Source organism: Dryobates pubescens, chromosome 8, assembly GCF_014839835.1.
Source record: "Dryobates pubescens isolate bDryPub1 chromosome 8, bDryPub1.pri, whole genome shotgun sequence".
NCBI classification, from domain to species: domain Eukaryota; kingdom Metazoa; phylum Chordata; class Aves; order Piciformes; family Picidae; genus Dryobates; species Dryobates pubescens.
Window position 1 is genome coordinate 30,841,095 of NC_071619.1, and position 18,156 is coordinate 30,859,250.

An 18,156-nucleotide genomic window follows, 5' to 3' on the forward strand; every position below is an offset into this window, starting at 1 on the left:
GAATTTGGGTGGAAAGCTATTCTTCTTCTGGAAGAAAAATGAAAAGGGCTAGCTTGTTATCTAGCCAAATGATGGCTGCAAGAAGGTAAGGTACTGCCTGGAATACATGGAGCAGAGCAAGAGAAGAGCTGTTTAACCTGAAGGACAGCGCTGTTATGAGGGGAAATTAGAATAAATTGGCCATGAATAACTCTGTAGTTAAAATTAAGCAAATTTCTAGCAAGTTGCAGAGCAGAGGGGTCACAAATCTTCGACCTCAGCTTGATCTGTGTAGCAGGGAATTTTGATGAGGCTGCATGAAATGAAAAGAGCTGGGAACTCCTTTACTCCCCTTCTCCTGTAAACAGGATGAAAGACCATCTGGAGGTTTATTCTGCATTCAAGGATTCTGTTAGATATTTCTTGGATAAATGGTGATGTTCATTGTGGAATGACTAAAATATTGTACACATAATGCTGAAATATTTTCTTCTGATACTCTCTGGGAACTTGAGGACTTTCTAGGCTCTGAAATGTGGAAGCTATTGATGCTCCGTGAACTTGGAGCTGCTGTTTTTGGCAGTGCAGTCATTTTTTTAGTGAAGTCAACAAAAAAGCCAGAATGATTTCTTCAGTAAAAGCACACATTCCTACATAATAAACTGCCCTCTGCAAAAGAATTCATAGAATGGTTTGTGCTGGAAGGGACCTTAACCATCATCTAATGCCAAACCCCTCACCATGAGCAGGGACATCTTCCACCAGCCTTCTCTTCTCCAGACTGAACAACCCCAGCTCTCTCAGGCTGTCCTCATAGGAGAGGTGCTCCAGGCCCCTAATCATCATCATCTGCTATTATCCCTGTCTCTCTACAAGCTGCACCAGGGGAGGTTTAGGCTGGAGGTTAGGAAGAAATTCTACACAGAGAGAGTGATTACCCATTGGAATGGGCTGCCCGGGCAGGTGGTGGAGTCACCGTCACTGGAGGTGTTCAGGAGGAGACTTGGTGGGGTGCTTGGTGCCATGGTTTAGTTGATTAGATGGTGTTGGGTGATAGGTTGGACTCAATGATCTCAGAGGTCTCTTCCAACCTGGTCTATTCCATTCCATTCCATTCCATTCCATTCCATTCCATTCCATTCTACCCTGAGCCTCAACAAGTGGCAACAGGAACATGTTGTACCTCACGACCTGCTCATGGAAATGCCAGAGGTCTGAGCTTGAGCAGCTGCTGAGGACAACTGAAATCATGCCAGGGAGCTGTAATTTGTTGTAACTGAAAAGAAGACACGGGTTCAGAAGAAGGGAGCAGGCTTATTTACTGCTGCAGCTGGCCCCAGGGGGCTTCATTTGGGGAAATTATTTGTGACTGGAAAAGAATGTTAGTACCAAGCCCTTTCAAAGCACTTCTTGCCACTTTGCATGGATTCTGCGCTCACCCTCATGCATCTACTTTGAGAAGGCTTTCTCAGCTTAATGACTATGTTCCACTTGACTCAAAGATTAATAGCAGTACAGTTATTAATTGCAAATGTATAGCCTCTGCCAAGGTGGGCACGGTGTAAGTTCTCATAAACATTAGCTCCAGATGAAATGCCGTGTTCAAGGTCTCAGCTGTGAAGCTCTGCTTTCAATTAACTTTTGTATTTTCCATTCATTCAGGGAGATATCACAAGAATCTTCAGGCACTCAGTTAATCCCCTTGGGCTTTCACCCTTGGGGGCACTGTGGGGATGGTTTGTGTGCATGGTGATGCTTACGTGCGCTGTGGGCACAGCAGCTCCTGTCCTGGCTGGAGTGAGGTCAGAGCTAATTCTGCTCAGTGATGTGGCTTCTCAGCCCTCTCTCTGCTCAGTAGCTGGTTTGGGGTTGGGGGTTTTGTTGTTTGGGGGGTGGGGGGATTGCTTGGTTGTTTTTTTGTTGGTTTGGGGGGTTTTGTGTGGTTTGTTTGTTTTAGGGGTGGGTCTCAGTTTTGGTTTTGGTTTTGGTTTGTTCTCCCTCTTTCTTCATACTCAAAAACTGGTTGCTTGGTTGGGTTTTTGTTGGTTGGGGGGGGTTTGTGTGTGGTTTTTTTGGTTGGTTTGTTGGTTTTGGGTTTGGTTTTGGGGTTTTTGTGTTCTCCCTCTTTCTTCATACTCAAAAACTGGTTGCTAGGTTGGCTTTTTTGTTGGTTTGAGGGGGTTTGTGTGTGGTTTTTTTGGTTGGTTTGTTGGTTTTGGGTTTGGTTTTGGGGTTTCTGTGTTCTCCCTCTTTCTTCATACTCAAAAACTGGTTGCTAGGTTGGCTTTTTTGTTGGTTTGAGGGGGTTTGTGTGTGTTTTTCTGGTTGGTTGGTTGGTTGGTTTTGGGTTTGGTTTTGGGGTTTCTGTGTTCTCCCTCTTTCTTCATACTCAAAAACTGGTTACTTGGTTGGGTTTTTGTGGGTTTGGGGGGTTTTGTGTGTGTTTTTTTGGTTGGTTGGTTGGTTTTGGGTTTGGTTTTGGGGTTTTTGTGTTCTCCCTCTTTCTTCATACTCAAAAACTGGTTGCTTGGTTGGGTTTTTTTTGTTGGTTTGGGGTTTTTTTTTGTGTTTTTTTTTTGTTTGGTCGGCTTTGGGTTTGGTTTTGGTTTGGGTGTTATTTTTGTTCTCCCTCTTTCTTCATACTCAAAAACTGGTTGGGTTTTTTTCTGTTGGTTTGGGGTTCTTTTGTGTGTGGTTTTGTTTGTTTGTTCGTTTGGGGGTTTGGTTTTGGGGTTTGTTTTTGTTCTCCCTCTTTCTTCATACTGAATAACTGGTTGATTGTTTTTTTGTTGGTTTGGGGCTTTTTTGTGTGTGTGGTTTTGGTTAGTTGTTTGGTTTTAGGTTTGGTTTTGGGTTTTTTTTGTGTTCTCCCCCTTTCTTCATACTCAAAACCTGATTGCTTGGAGTTTTTTGTTGGTTTGGGGTATCTTTTACGTGGCTTTTTTTGTTTGGTTGGTTTTGGATTTGGTTTTGGTTGGGTTTCCCCCCCCCTCTTTCTTCGTACTCAAAACCTGGTTAGTTGGTTGTTTTTTTGTTGGTTTGGGGTATTTTTGTGTGGTTTTGTTTGTTTGGGTTTGGGTTTGGGTTTGGGTTTGGGTTTGGGGTGGGTTTTTTTGTTCTCCCTCTTTCTTCATGCTCAAAAACTGAGTCCTGGCTTTTTTTGACGCATGCAGCAAAACTCCGTCAGCTTAAAATTAGCCACAACTTGTACACTGTGCATGCTGTAATTGGTTTAGTTTTCTGGTGGGATTTTTCTCATCTGGGCTACAGCTCCCCCATCTCAAAATTTTTGTGTTAATCAATTTCAACTTTAATCCTCACCCACTGAAAATTTATATCAATCTGAGTCAAATTAGGCAGATAAGTGCTGAGCACGGTGGGCCCCAGCTTGCAGAGTTGTGTTGGAAAATGGAGATGCCATGTGCCAGCTCAGTAATGTGTATTGTTAGTTTGTTTGGAAGTGTGTGGTCTCTGTGGAAACTCAGCATCCTGATGAGAATGCTTGCTCTGACATATTTATAAATCGTAATCAAGCTGTGAAATAAAAATGAGATAATGAAACTCGTGGTGCCTGGGACATGGAAAGCCAGGCAAGTTCCAGCTCAGTTCCCTCTCCACTGTAGCATGAGGAATCAGTATGTCAGGTCTTTGTCTAACCCCTAGACAGGCCTGAGAAAGATTTCTTTTTTAAGTAGTCGCAGAGGAGGCTCATCACAACTGCTGTTACATTCCCCTCAAATTAAATAATGGAAAGGGGGGAGAAAAAAAGTAAGGGGAGTGTGCTTGAAAACAAATTTCTGTGTGCTGATATGCTAGTTGTATGCAGATGTTGCTGGAGAAGAGCGCCCTGTAGCCTGGCTCTGGTTTGGTAGTGTTTTGCTTTTTTTGCTGTCACTGTTTTATTTGTATCAGACTTTCTCCCTGCCTTTGGGACTTCTGTGTGCAGATTGTACCTTCCCCATCTCCATATCAGACCAGGGGCAGGTTACAGGGACCTCGTCTCCAGTATGTATCTTATGTGGAAGAACAGAACTTAGCTGCTGACTGGCAAGTGAGGCTCAGGAAGAATCTCTTGGAAGCAGAATCCTGGATAACCTACCTGCATTTAAACTACCAATACGTGGCTGTGACCATGAACAAAGTCATGCAGATTCCTGCTGCTTCATCTCTGTGCAAAGAAAGAGGCTGAGGAGAAAGGGTAGAGAGGCTCTGCAGAGGGACCTCGACAGGCTGGGCAGATGGGCAGAGTCCAACGGCATGAGATTTAACACATCCAAGTGCCGGGTTCTGCACATTGGCCACAGCAACCCCATGCAGAGCTACAGGCTGGGGTCAGAGTGGCTGGAGAGCAGTCAGGCTGAGAGGGACCTGGGGGTGCTGGTTGATGGTAGGCTGAACATGAGCCTGCAGTGTGCCCAGGCAGCCAAGAGGGCCAATGGCATCCTGGCCTGCATCAGGAACAGTGTGCCCAGCAGGAGCAGGGAGTTCATTCTGCCCCTGTACACAGCACTGGTTAGGCCGCACCTCGAGTACTGTGTCCAGTTCTGGGCCCCTCAGTTTAGGAAGGATGTTGACTTGCTGGAACGAGTCCAGAGAAGAGCAACAAAGTTGGTGAGGGGTTTGGAACATAAGCCCTATGAGGAGAGGCTGAGGGAGCTGGGGTTGCTTAGCCTGGAGAAGAGGAGACTGAGGGGTGACCTTATTACTCTCTACAACTACCTGAAGGGAGGTTGTAGACAGACGGATGTTGGTCTCTTCTCCCAGGCAAGCAGTACCAGAACAAGAGGACACAGTCTCAGGCTGCGCCAGGGGAGATACAGGCTGGATGTTAGAAAAAAGTTCTATACAGAAAGAGTGATTGCACATTGGAATGGGCTGCCTGGGGAGGTGGTGGAGTCACCATCACTGGAGGTTTTTAGGAGAAGACTTGACGGGGTACTTGGTGCTGTGGGTTAGTTGCTTGGGCGGAGTTGGATTGGTTGATGGGTTGGACGCGATGATCTTGAAGGTCTCTTCCAACCTGGTTTATTCTATGTATTCTATGTATTCTATTCTAAAATGAGCAACAAAGAGGTTAAGAGAAGCAAATGTCTGTGTTTCACTGTTTTTGCAGATGTGATCTGAGGTCCTATCCTCAGAGCCTCAGTAGCAGGTAAAACTTTGATGTCTCTTTTAGCTTTTATATTGCTCCCTGGAAGCACACAGTTCTTTTATTGAAGATGAGTGATGCTATGAGGGGTTTTCTGCAACAGCTGACAGCACCTGCTGGTATTGACTGGATCTCTTCCCTTTTGGGATCAGTGAGGGTTAGGTGGGTGGCAGCTTGAAGGTAAAATCCAGTTGTGTGCCTGTGTAATCACTTCAGTCATAGAATCGTAGGATGGTTTGGGTTAGAAGAGACCTCAAGGATCATCTAGTTCCAACTCCCCTACCTTGGGCAGGAACATCTTCCACTAGACCAGGTTGCTCAAGGCCTTTGGTCTTGAACAAACCCTTTCCCCTACTCTGTGCTAAATACCAAGGGGGAAAGCAAAATGCTGGACACTGAAATCTGTTTAACCTCCACCTTTGCCTGGCCCCAAGGACTGGAGCCACTGATGCAGGGTTTGTGAAAAACATTCCAGAGCTCTTCCTCATCTGTCCTCTTATCTTCATGGTAACCTGCTAAGCCAGAAGATGGAGAAGGAGGTGATTTTCTTGTGAGAATGTAGAGTAATGCCATACCTTCAGCTGGGTCTGATCACTCCCCACTGAGGGAGCTTTTTTTTTTCTTCTCAGAGCTGTCATCAGAAAGTAAGAGTGCTGCTTTCATTTTACAAGGCCTGCAAGCCTCAATTATCCAACATTTTTTGGTGGCATGGTGCCAAAACTGTGCATCTCAGATAGGATAAGAAGGTTGCTTCCTATCTGTGCCACCCTCTGATTTTTATTCTTGTCTTGCTTTAAGCTTTGGTTTGTTGCAGGCCATCATGCTCAAGAAGGACGACAGCTGCATCAGTGTCTGTCATTAAAGTCTGAGATATTGAATAGTTTGTTGATGGCAGCAGAGTTATTTTCTGTTTTTAACAATGTGAAAGAGAAGTCAGATCAATTATGCATCTCCTTCCTACACTACTAATGGGTGGACAGACAAGGGCTTTTTTTCAGCTGACATCTAGTATGCTAAGTAAAGAGATTATTCCTCTCAGTTGGCTTCCTTCATGGAATGAATGATAAGTAGATGAATCAGTGAGGCAAAATGTGTGACAGATAACAAATAAGTTAGAAAATTGGTAATTCTGAGTGAATGTCCTGACATGGGAAAGTAAGCACAGGCTGCTGAGCAGACCTGCCGTCACTTCTGATGGTACCTTGATGGCTACATAAGCTGCATTTCCAACTGGCTTCCTAGAGGTTCCTAGGACTGTAGGATCTTTTCAGAGGCAGAAATACATTGGTTTGTATTGGAAGGTACCTTGAAGATCATTCCAACCACCCCACCATGGTATCAGCTGGTATGACTGAGAAAAGCAGACAAATTTTCAGGCACACAAGCCTTCCTCAGGTCTGAAATGGAATTAGAATTAGAATTAGAATTAGAATTTATCAGGTTGGAAAAGACCTTTGAGATCATCCAGTCCAACCTATCATTCAACATCATCTAACCAACTAAACCATGGCACCAAGTGCCTCATCCAGTCTCCTCTTAAACACCTCCAGCGATGCTGACTCCACCATCTCCCTGGGCAACACATTCCTATGGCCAATCTCTCTTTCTGTGAAGAGCTTCTTCCTAACATCCAGCCTAAACCTCCCTGGCACAGCTTGAGACTGTGTCCTCTTGTTCTGGTGCTGGTTGCCTAGGAGAAGAGACCAACCCCCACCTGGCTACAACCTTCCTTCAGATAGGTGTAGAGAGCAATAAGGTCTTCCCTGAGCCTCATCTTCTCCAGGCTAAGCAACCCCAGCTCCCTCAGCCTCTCCTCACAGGGCTGTGCTCCAAACCCCTGCCCAGCTTTGTTGCCCTTCTCTGGACACCTTCCAGCATCTCAACATCTTTCCTAAACTGAGGAGCCCAGAACTGGACACAGGACTCAAGGTGTGGCCTAACCACTGCTGAGTAGAGGGCACAATGACCTCCCTGCTCCTGCTGGCCACACTGTTCCTGATGCAGGCCAGACTGCCATTTGCCTTCTTGGCCACCTGGGCACACTGCTGGCTCATGTTCAGCCTGCCATCAATCAGTACCCCCAGGTCCCTTTCTGCCTGGCACTTTAAAGCCAAACACAAAATGAGGACAACTGCTCAGATATGTACTAGGCTCACTACCTCTGAAAGAATGGGAACTTAATATGTGTAAAGAAAGTTGGTAGGCAGTTATCTCTTCAAGAGAGGGAAAGCCAAACTGATGTGCTGCCCCTGGAACATGCAAAGGTTAGTGAAGGGGAAAGGAAATTATATTGTGCCATGGAATCAGTATTTTTGTTGAATCCCTGGTGGAGTTTTTGTGACAAAAAGATTTTAAAATATTAGCTTCAGGCTTGTCTTTGGAAGGTCTTTTGGAGATCAGGACTGAGAGATCAGAGGTGGCACGGCTGTGAGAAGTGTTCTTTGTGTAAAATGGGCATATCGTGTTTGTGGCAGGAGTGTCTGCCTCAGAGCTGAATATCAGCAGGACTCCATTCAGCAGTCCTAGTCCTTTGAGGGTGCCATGCTGAGTCCCACCAGATGAACTTCTGAGATTGGAAAGGATCTTTTAGGTCAGATGCATGTTTGCTTTTGTCTGCACTACAGCAGATCGTGAAATGTATCTTGTTAAAAGGTATTTTACGCTCGCTAAGTCTATCGACATTTCCCTTTCGTCTGCAAGGTGACTGTGCCCAAGTGCCACTGCTGATGTGTTCCACCCCTGAAGTCCACCCTTAGCTTTTATTGACTCATCTCTGCAATTCCTGAGTCCATCTAATACAGTGTGACAGTCCATCACAAGTGGGCAGGACAGCCCTAGAGCAGGCTGCTGCCCCACATGTGGAGTGTCCTGGCATGCTCTCCCTACTCTCCAAATAATATTTTGATAAGGGTAAGGACTTAACCTCCTGAAGTCAATTTCCATTTGCAGCCAAATGCAACAGAATCATAGGTAGGTGTTGGAAAGGACCTCAGAAGAATAGAATAGAATAGAATAGAATAGAATAGAATAGAATAGAATAGAATAGAATAGAATAGAATAGAATAGAATAGAATAGAATAGAATAGAATAGAATAGAATAGAATAGAATAAACCAGGTTGGAAAAGACCTTTGAGATCATCGAGTCCAACCTATCACCCAACACCATCTAATCAACTAAACCATGGCACCAAGCACCCCATCCAGTCTCTTCCTAACCACCTCCAGTGATGGTGACTTCACCACCTCCCTGGACAGCACATTCCAATGGCCAATCTCTCTTTCTATGAAGAACTTCTTCCTAACATCCAGCCTAAACTTCCCCTGGTACAGCTTGAGACTGTGTCCTCTTGTTCTGGTGCTGGTTGCCTGGGAGAAAAGAACAAGAGGATTGAGGATTGAGATCATTGAGTCCAGCCCACCTGCCAAAGCAGGATCACCTAGGGCAGGTCACACAGGAACATGTCCAGGAGGGTTTTGAAAATCTCCAGAGATGGAGATTCCACCATCTCCCTGGGCAGCCTGTTCCACTGCTCTGCCACCCTCAAAGTGAAGAAGTTCCTTCTCATGTTTAGATGGAACTTCCTGTGTTCAAGCTTATGTCCATTACCTCTTGTCCTGACACTGGAGAAAAATCTGATCCTGCTTGCCAAGTTTTCCCAGGTGGCTGTTGGAACTCTGCGAGTCTGCTTCTCCTCACTCAGATATGTGCAGCTACAGAAGGGGTAGGACTCTGAAGCTCATGCCAGTTTGATTGTTTCTGTTCTCACAGCTGCATTTGGTGGGAAGTGAAAAACAAAAACCAAACCCCAGCCAACCAAACAACCAAAAAAAACCCCAACCAAACAAAAAACCCCCACAAAAACCCACCAAAAAACCCCCAACAATCAAACAAAGAAATAAACCAAAGTGGTTTGCTCTCTCTTAAAGTTTCACCTCAGTAACAAAGTATAAATAATCTCATTTCTCAACCCCAGATTAACAAGCAGAGCACTTTACTCCAAACAATGATATTTCAATTCTTTAAAGAATAGATTTTTCCCTTCTCCCCACCCCCCCTTATCCCATTGGGAAAATATTGCTTAGAGTTTAGTTGCATCCATGCAGCATTTTGGTCTGCTCAAAGCTTCCTGTTTCCAAAGGCTTTATTTGCCAGAAACCATTCACTCAGCTCCAAGGGGATGAGTCTTGGGTACTCTTTTTCTTTGGCCCAACGTGCACCCAACAAGTGAATTACTTTGCCTTCTTTTGTGATGGAAAAAAAAAGTCACAAATATGAGGCACACTTCTGTGATGGGAGGGCAATAGCCAATTCCTACAGTCAGTGCACCACCTTCTTTTGAAGCTGTCATCTGGATGCAAGTGATTTCTAGATCCATCTGGACTGCTTCTTTCAAGCTGTTCCCAGATTCTTCACAGCCATGCGCTTGCTGCTTTCTTGTGGTCCCATCACAGCAACTTCATCAACCCTCTCTTCCTGCACCAAACCAGATGATGCTTAACTTCTACATGCTGCTTCCAACTTACACATCTTTGCCTGCCTTTGAATCCATTATTTTTGCTGAATTTCACAGGTTTTCAGCTTCAGTAGGAGGTAAGGATTTAATGAGGGTGGAATGCCTTAATCTGTACTTTTCTACCCTTTCCTGCCTAATAGAATGGGAGGGGATGGAAGGGGCCTCTGAGGATCATCAAGTCCAACCACCCTGCTAAAGCAGGATCACCTAGAGCAGGTCAAACAGGAATACATCCAGATGGGTCTGGAAAGTCTCCAGAGAAGCAGATCCCACAATCTCTTTGGGCAGCCTGTTCCAGGGCTCCTGCACCTGCACAGCAAAGAAATTTCTCCTTATATTTTGGTAGGACTCTCTGGGTTCCTGTTTATGTCCATTGCCCCATGTCCTATCACAGGACACCACTGAGAAGAGACTGGCCCCTTCTTCTTCACAGCCACCCTTAAGTATTTGTAAACATTAATAATATCTCCTCTCAGCCTTCTCTTCTCCAGGCTAAACATCCCCAGACCTCTCAGCCTTTCCTCATCAGACAGATATTCCAGTCATAGAATCATAGAATCAATAAGGTTGGAAGAGACCTCAAAGATCATCAAGTCCAACCTCCCTTCACCACCCTGGTAACCTCTGTTGCACCCTCTCTAGTATATCCCTGTCCCTCTTGAAACAGGCACAATACTCCAGATGTGGTCTCACCAGGGCAGAGTAGAGGGGCAGGAGAACCTCCCTTGACCTGCTGACACTCTTCTTAATGGACCCCAGGATACCCCCAAGGGCACATCATCATCCCATGGATAACTTACTGTCCACCAGGACTTCGAGGTCCTTCTCCATGGAGCTGCTTTCCAGCAGGTCAACCCTTAACCTGTGCTGATGCATGGGGTTGTTCCTATCTGGGTGCAGGACCCTCCACTTTTCCTTGTTGAACCTGCTTTCTGATTTTCTGTTTCAAGCATGAAGTCACTTTCCCAACTCCTTCGTGATGTATTCTGTCAGCTCCTCGCTCTCTGGCATTTCGAGGAGCTCATCCTGCCTTCCTAATTGACCTGTCATTTGCAGCCTATGCCTGTAACTCTTGGGTGGATCCTTGGTAGCCACTCTGAATTCTGATGAAGACAGCAGAACATTTCAGATCTGCAATGCTCTGGGGACAAGGAGCTGCCTGCCAGCAAGAGGCAGTTATTATGATTCAGGCTGGGTAATAAGCTGTCCTCGCTCACCAAATGTGCGTTGGGGATTTCGAGTGTGAGTTTAATTTGGTTGGATCAATCCACTGCAGCAATGCTGGAGCTAAATTAATCTTTATCCACAGGCAGCTAAAATTTATGATAAATTGAAATTGTATTAGTCAAGGGCAAGATGCCATCATGAAATCCAGGTCCACCTAATTGCTTAATTAGTTTTATAAATATTTATTTTTAGGAAATGAAGACAGTGTTGAAGATTTCAGGCCCTTTGCAGTCCTCTGAAGGTGCAGCCCAAGCTTCTCTCTCAGTAAGGGTGGTGAAACACTGGAGCAGGTTGGCCAGAGAGGTTGTGGATGCCCCCTCCCTGGAGGAGTTCAAGGTCAGGTTGGATGGGGCCTTGAGCAACCTGCTCTAGTGGAAGGTGTCCCAGGCCATGGCGTGGGGGGGTTGGAGCCAGATGACGTTTAAAGTCCCTTCCAATCCAAACCATTCTGTGTTTCTATGATCTTAGTCCTTTTTCAGTCCTACAAAGTTGTCACCTACGCTTCCTCCCTCCTGAAAAGCTCTCTCTTTGCCTTCCTCCTCCTCACACATACTTACTTCTTCAACTCAAGGCTTATGAGCAGACTTTAAAAGCAGATATGTGTGTGGGTGCAATCACCTCTCAGAACCTGAGATAATGCTGTTTGCTAACAACATTTGTGTCATTTCTGCATGGTACATATCTGTGACAAATTTTCTGCCAAACATATTATTTTTATCTTAATGTTGCCTATAGCATCCACAGCTCTCCTAATCTTTGCCCAACTCAAGTTTTCAACAGTAGAGTTGAAAGAGTTAACCTCTTGGGATGCAGGTCCACTGAATTTACTAAAAGCAAAGCTGGATGAGGAATCAACATCATTTCCCTGACATTCCTTCTCCATAGTCATTGAACATGAGGAGAGGCTGAGAGAGTTGGGGGTATTTAGCCTGGACAAGAGGAGGCTCAGGGGAGACCTTATTGCTGTCTACAACTACCTGAAAGGAGGTTGTAGACAGGTGAGGGTTGGTCTCTCCTCCCAGGCAATCAGCACCAGAACAAGAGGACACAGTCTCAAACTTCACCAGGGGAAGTTTAGGCTGGAGGTGAGGAGAAAGTTCTTCACAGAAAGAGTTGTTAGCCGTTGGAATGTGCTGCCCGGGTAGGTCCTGGAGTCACCAGCCCTGGAGGTGTTCAAAAAGGGATGAGATGTGGCACTTGAAGCCATGGTTTAGTTAGTCAAGAGGTGTTGGATGACAGGTTGGACTTGATGATCTCTGAGGTCCTTTCCAACCTTATTGATTCTATGAGTCTATGAACATGAGTTATTTATAATAACCTTTGCTAGAGCTCCACTAGAAGCATCACTCCAGCACAGCATGCTCTTGAAGAGGTCAACAAAGTGAAAGACTGCAGTGAAAGACATGATGATCTTGAAATTCTCTTCCAACCTGGTCTATTCCATTCTACTCCAGTCTATTCTATTCTATTCTATTCTATTCTATTCTATTCTATTCTATTCTATTCTATTCTATTCCATTCCATTCCATTCCATTCCATTCCATTCCGTTTCCATGATCAACCCTGAGAGATTTCCATGCTCTCCTCTGTGTGAAGTCTTGCTTCTGGCTGTGGCTCTGCTCACGTCTGGTTTGTAGAAAAATGCCCCTAGCAGAAGATGATTTCCCTGTAATTCCTAAATGAGCTCCAAGTGGGAAAGGCAGTGCTGCTTGTGCCAGTGTCTAACACCGCTCAGCATGTGCGCGTGCACCGGTCCTTGGCATACTGGCACTTGCATTGGATCACACTGCAGATCAATTACCTCCACGAGAAAATTGTGCCTTGTAGGGTCTGCAGCTTTAATGAAGATCACTTGTGACAGAGCCACGTGGAGCAATGGCAGCAGCAGAAAGAAATTGCTTTTTGCAAGCGAAAAGCCTTCTGAACATTCACAAAAGGACTGTGGGAGCCATAGGTGCATTTTCTACCCTAACATTTTGGCGTTGCTCTGTGGAACCTTCTGCTATCAGCATGGAATGAAAAATTGCAGCTGACATCTCCACCTGGCATTTGTCTCTATTCATGGTTAATGCAGGGGCTGAGTTCTCTTGGCTTAGTCTCCACCTGTCAGCTACTCTTTAGGAAGAAAGAGAGCAGGGAGAAACAAAATAGATTTAGGCTTCTTTATTTTGGACCAGGTTTCCTTTGAAATCTCTAGATGAGGGCCAAGTCCACATCCTTAAGGAAACAGTTTCACTGTGGACCTGCTTGTCCCATCTCCTTCAGCTCTGCAGATCCATCCATTCATCAATTATGAACATTTTCTGCCTGTCACTTTACATCAGGAGGCTTTTGACATAGAGATCAGCTTTTAAATTTGGCCTGACCTTCAAAGATGATGGAAAGCCTGAGGCGTATAGGTCCCTCCCCAGCTCTCCTGTAGCTCCCTTCAGGTACTGGAAGGCTACTACAAGGTCTCCCTAGAGCCTTCCATCTCCAGGCTGAACAAACCCAGCTCTATCAGCCTGTTCCCACAGGGGAGGTGCTCCAGCCCAGTCATCTTTGTGATTTCCTCTGGACCCACTCCAGCAGATTCATAGCTTCACAGATTTCATCAGGTTGGAAGGGACGCTCAAAGGTCATCTTGTACACCCCTCCTGCAGTGAGCAGGGACACCTCCAACTAGATCACAGCTGTTTCACAACACTCTGGAGCACACAGAGATCCACCTTGCATCTGCCCATGAGGTACTGTGCAAGCCTGCCCTGACTGAATTTACCATGGGGAAAATTTGCCTCTTTTGCTGTCATTAGCATCGCTCCAAAGATCAGAGTCATCTCCAGCAGAGTGGCAGCTGCTATTTTTTCTCTGCCATCTCTCAGTGCAGATTCATGAATTCACAGATAGTGTCAGGTTAGAAGGGACCCTCAAAGGTCATCTTCTCGAACCTTCCTGCAGTCAGCAGGGACACCTCCAACTACATCAGGCTGCCCAAGGCCACATCAAGTATGATCTTCAGTGTCTCCAGGGATGAGGACCCAGCCACATCCCAGGGCAACCTGTTCCAGTATTTCACCACCCTTGTGGTAAAGAACCTCTTCCTAATGTCCAACCTAAATGTATCCTGCTCCAGTTTCAAACCATCGCCCCTCCTCCTATCACTACAAGCCCTTCACAACAGTCCCTCCCCAGCCTTCCCCAGTCTTCTTCAGATATTGAAACACAGCTGTAAGGTTTCCCCAGAGACTCCTCTTCTCCAGGCTGAACAGACCTAATTCTCTCAGCCTGGCCTTATAGGAGAGGTGCTCCAGCTTTCTGATCATCTTTGTGGCCCTTCTCTGGACCCACTTCAGCAGATCCATGTCCCTCTTGTGTTGGGGGCCCCATAGCTGAACACAGCACTCCAGGTGAGGTCTCATCAGAACACAACAGTGTCAGAATCACCTCTCTCAAGCTGCTGGCCACACTTCTTTTGATGCAGCCCAGGATGCCATCAGCCTTCTGGGCTGCAAGCACTCATTGCTGGCTCATGTCCAGCTTCTCACCCACCAGTAGCCCAGTACAGTGCAGGGCAAGTCTAACTCAGTGATAACTAAAAATCAGCCCTCTGAGCCCAGGTTTGCACTGGGAGTCCTGCCCCTGGTGATACCAAAGTAGTCGCTGCAAGAGCAGGAGTTTCTGTGTAGCACAGGAAACCATCAGAGGAGATGGAGCACAGCATGAGCAAGGCACAGATGGATACAAGTACCATGAGAATCCCATCAGTTCTCTGACCCCAGGTCCATGTTTCTGTAAACATGTATCTTGGCAGCGTTTCTCAATAGGATGCAATGCAAGCCCTCTCTCATTTATCTCAGCTGTCTTGTTGTGTTATCTTACAAATGATTGCTGTTAATTCCATGTTTAATTGTGCTTAGCGTAATTTATTTGCTGTCCGGTGAGTTTAACTGCTGGACGCGACAAAATGCAGTTGTTTTCTCTTCTGCTTCCTTCTGCTTCTCATTTGTGGGTGCTGAAAACAGCTGGACCTGTTCCATGTGAATGAAAGCAATTACAGGCATGTACAAAAAAATTCATTAGTTTCAGAAAGGCATGTTGTGTGGATCTATTCCTGGAATCTTCTTCACAATTTGTCTTCTTCATTAATTGTCTTTTTCTCTGCCCCTACAAAATTACTTCCTTCTAATGCTCCTCTTGTCTGTGAACCTACCTCCTTCCTCTCACTATTGGAGACTGGAAGCAAAATGTGCTTCAGCTAAACTGGCCATAATTATGTGTTTCTTAAACCAGTGTGCCTGTCCCAGATGTTGTGGAGGAAGGGAAAGGTCTGAATCTTTCAAGTGCAAGTAGAACACTGGGACCATTTCTCAGAGTGAGAGCAATTCCGCTCTGTGTCATTGCCCCTTACTTTTTAAATGCACTGAGTCTGGGTTCCAACACAGAGCAGTCAGGACAGGTGTAGTCAAGGTTGGGTTGCATGAGGCCTTGAGCAGCCAGTTCTAGTGGAAGGTGTCGCTGCTCATGACAGTTGAGTGGAACTAGATGATATTCAAGGTCCCCTCCAACACCAACCAGTCTGTGATTCTATGATTCCAAGCTTTCTAGCAACAGGAGTCTCCTAGGCAGAGGGAAGCTGTGTATCATACCAGCCCTGTGTTCCCAGAAAAAATCTTCCTGTGTAGTTATGGAGATTATGGAGCCCTTTGCACAAGTTTGGCTGTGGTGGGGTTTTGGTCAGTTGTTAGAACAGGCTGCCCAGGAAGGTGGTGGAGCCACTGTCCCTGGAGGTATTCAAGAAACTGTGGATGTGGCACTGTGGGACATGGTTTAATGGCCATGGTGATGTTGGGTTGATGGTTGGACTTCATGATCTTAGACGTCTTTTCTATCCAAACCAGTTCTGTGATTCTATGAAGCAGAATGAGGAAACCATGTGAGAAATAAAAATACAAGGTTAAGTGACTGTTTATGTGCACGTAACAAACTTCATTCTGGTTCTCCACTAACTTTAAACTTTATGACTTGGGAGTGTAGAGCTCCATGCTATCCTAATTAGAATGCCAGGGGAAAGAAATGATGATGATCTTTGTTTAGTATTCTGTAGAAGTGGTAAGTCCTACAAGAGTGTCAGAGAGATCCATGGACCTCTCTGGGGAAGGAGGAGAGCTAAGGAGGCATCATGATAATTTAATGCATACAAATGCTGAACAAGAATGGTTGTAGCTAGTGAAGATGCTGCTGGTGTGCTAGACACTTTTCATTGGGCTCCTGCCTTGGTCCTCTTCGTGGGTGTCTTCTGAGGAGCACTAAATGTGTAATTAATACAGCACAGAAATGTGCACTTGCTGGATTATTACAATTTAGCATGGCATTAGCCTTCAAAAATGAGTAACAAGATTGAGTTAAAACTTCAGAAAATGAGTGGTCTGTGAGGAGCCCCATCATATAAAACACTGAAATGATTCTCAGTATTATTTCATTAGAGCTTTTTTAATTACTGTGGCAAGTAAGCAGGACTGGCCATGATCTGGGCAGAATATTTCTATTAATAATGTCACACACTTTGCAGTGATTGCTGCAGAGTCTTCTGCTCCTGTTAAAAACTTAGTTTAAGCTGATGTGCAACAGCCAGGCTTTTGCAGGCCAGAAGTTTCCCCATTTCATTCCACTGGGCTCCCAAGTGGAAGCCATTTTTATCCCTCTCTTCCCCTGAGCAGTAAGTTAGCCACTGGACAGCAGTGTGCCCTTGTGGCCAAGAAGGCCAATGGTATCCTGGGATACATTGGATGTTAGGAGGAAGGTCTATACAGAGAGAGTGATTGCCCATTGGAATGGGCTGCCCGGGGAGGTGGTGGAGGCACCATCACTGGAGGTGTTCAGGGTGTTGATGGGGTGCTTGGTGCCATGGTTTAGTTGTTTAGGTGGGTTGGATTGGTTGATAGGTTGGACACGATGATCTTGAAGGTCTCTTCCAACCTGGTCTATTCTATTCTATTCTATTCTATTCTATTCTATTCTATTCTATTCTATTCTATTCTATTCTATTCTATTCTATTCTATTCTATTCTATGCTACTCTGAAGAGTGTGGCCAGAAGTCAAGGGAGGTTCTCTGCTCTGTGCTGGAGTATTGAATCCAGTGCTGGGCTCCCCAGTTCAAGATGCACAGGGCAATACTGGAGACAGTCCAGTGGAGGCTATGAGGATGATGAAGGGACTGGAACATCTGTCTGATGAGGAAAGGTGGAGAGACCTGGAGCTGTTTAGCCTGGTGAAGAGAAGGCTGAGCGGGAATCTGATCAGTGTCTCCAAGTATCTGACAGGTGGGTGTCAAGGGTGGAATGGAATGGAATGGAATGGAATAGAATAGAATAGAACAGAACTAGAATAGAATTAACCAGGTTGGAAGAGACCTTTGAGATCATCCAGTCCAACCTATCACCCAACACCATCTAATCAACTAAACCATGGCACCAAGGACCCTATCCAGGCTCCTCTTAAACACCTTCAGTGATGCTGACTCCACCACCTCCCTGGGCAGCACATTCCAATGGCCAATCTCTCATTCTGTGAAGAACTTCTTCCTAACATCCAGCCTAAAACTTCCCTGGCACAGTGTGAGACTGTGTCCTCTTGTTCATAGAATCAATAAGGTTGGAAAAGACCTCAGAGATCAAGTCCAACCTATCACCCAACACCTCATGACTACTAAACCATGGCTCCAAGTGCCCCATCCAATCCCTTTTTGAACACCTCCAGTGGTGGTGACTCCACCACCTCCCTGGGCAGCACATTCCAGTGGCTAATCTCTCTTTCTGGGAAGAATTTTCTCCTCACCTTGAGCCAACTACAGAAGCCTCAGAAGCCCTTTCTGCACTGCTCCTAGTTTGCAGTGTTATCCAGATTTGTACAGTTCAGGCAGGAATGATCTTTTTTTAGTAAATAAGCTAATTCAATGATTATTTGCAGCTATCTGGTGTCCTGCACAGTTCTGCAGTTTATCTGTAGGAGATTGCCTCTCTGTATTCAGAACACACAGAATGAAACAATGAGGAAATTCTGGGATTGTAGTAGCACCACAAGATATAATTCCCATTCCAGCTTGTAATGAGGTTTTTACAGAGCTGCTGTGAAGATTTCAAATATATGTATTGGCTTCAAACAAGTTTTTGCCCTTGAATTATCTTGACTCCATTCAGTCCAGGATAGTTCAATATTTGCATTATAACTTCAGAGTATTCAGAATGCAAGACAGAAAAAGGTCATTAAGACATTGCACTCCCTCTTCTTTGCTGGTCAAGGCTGTATT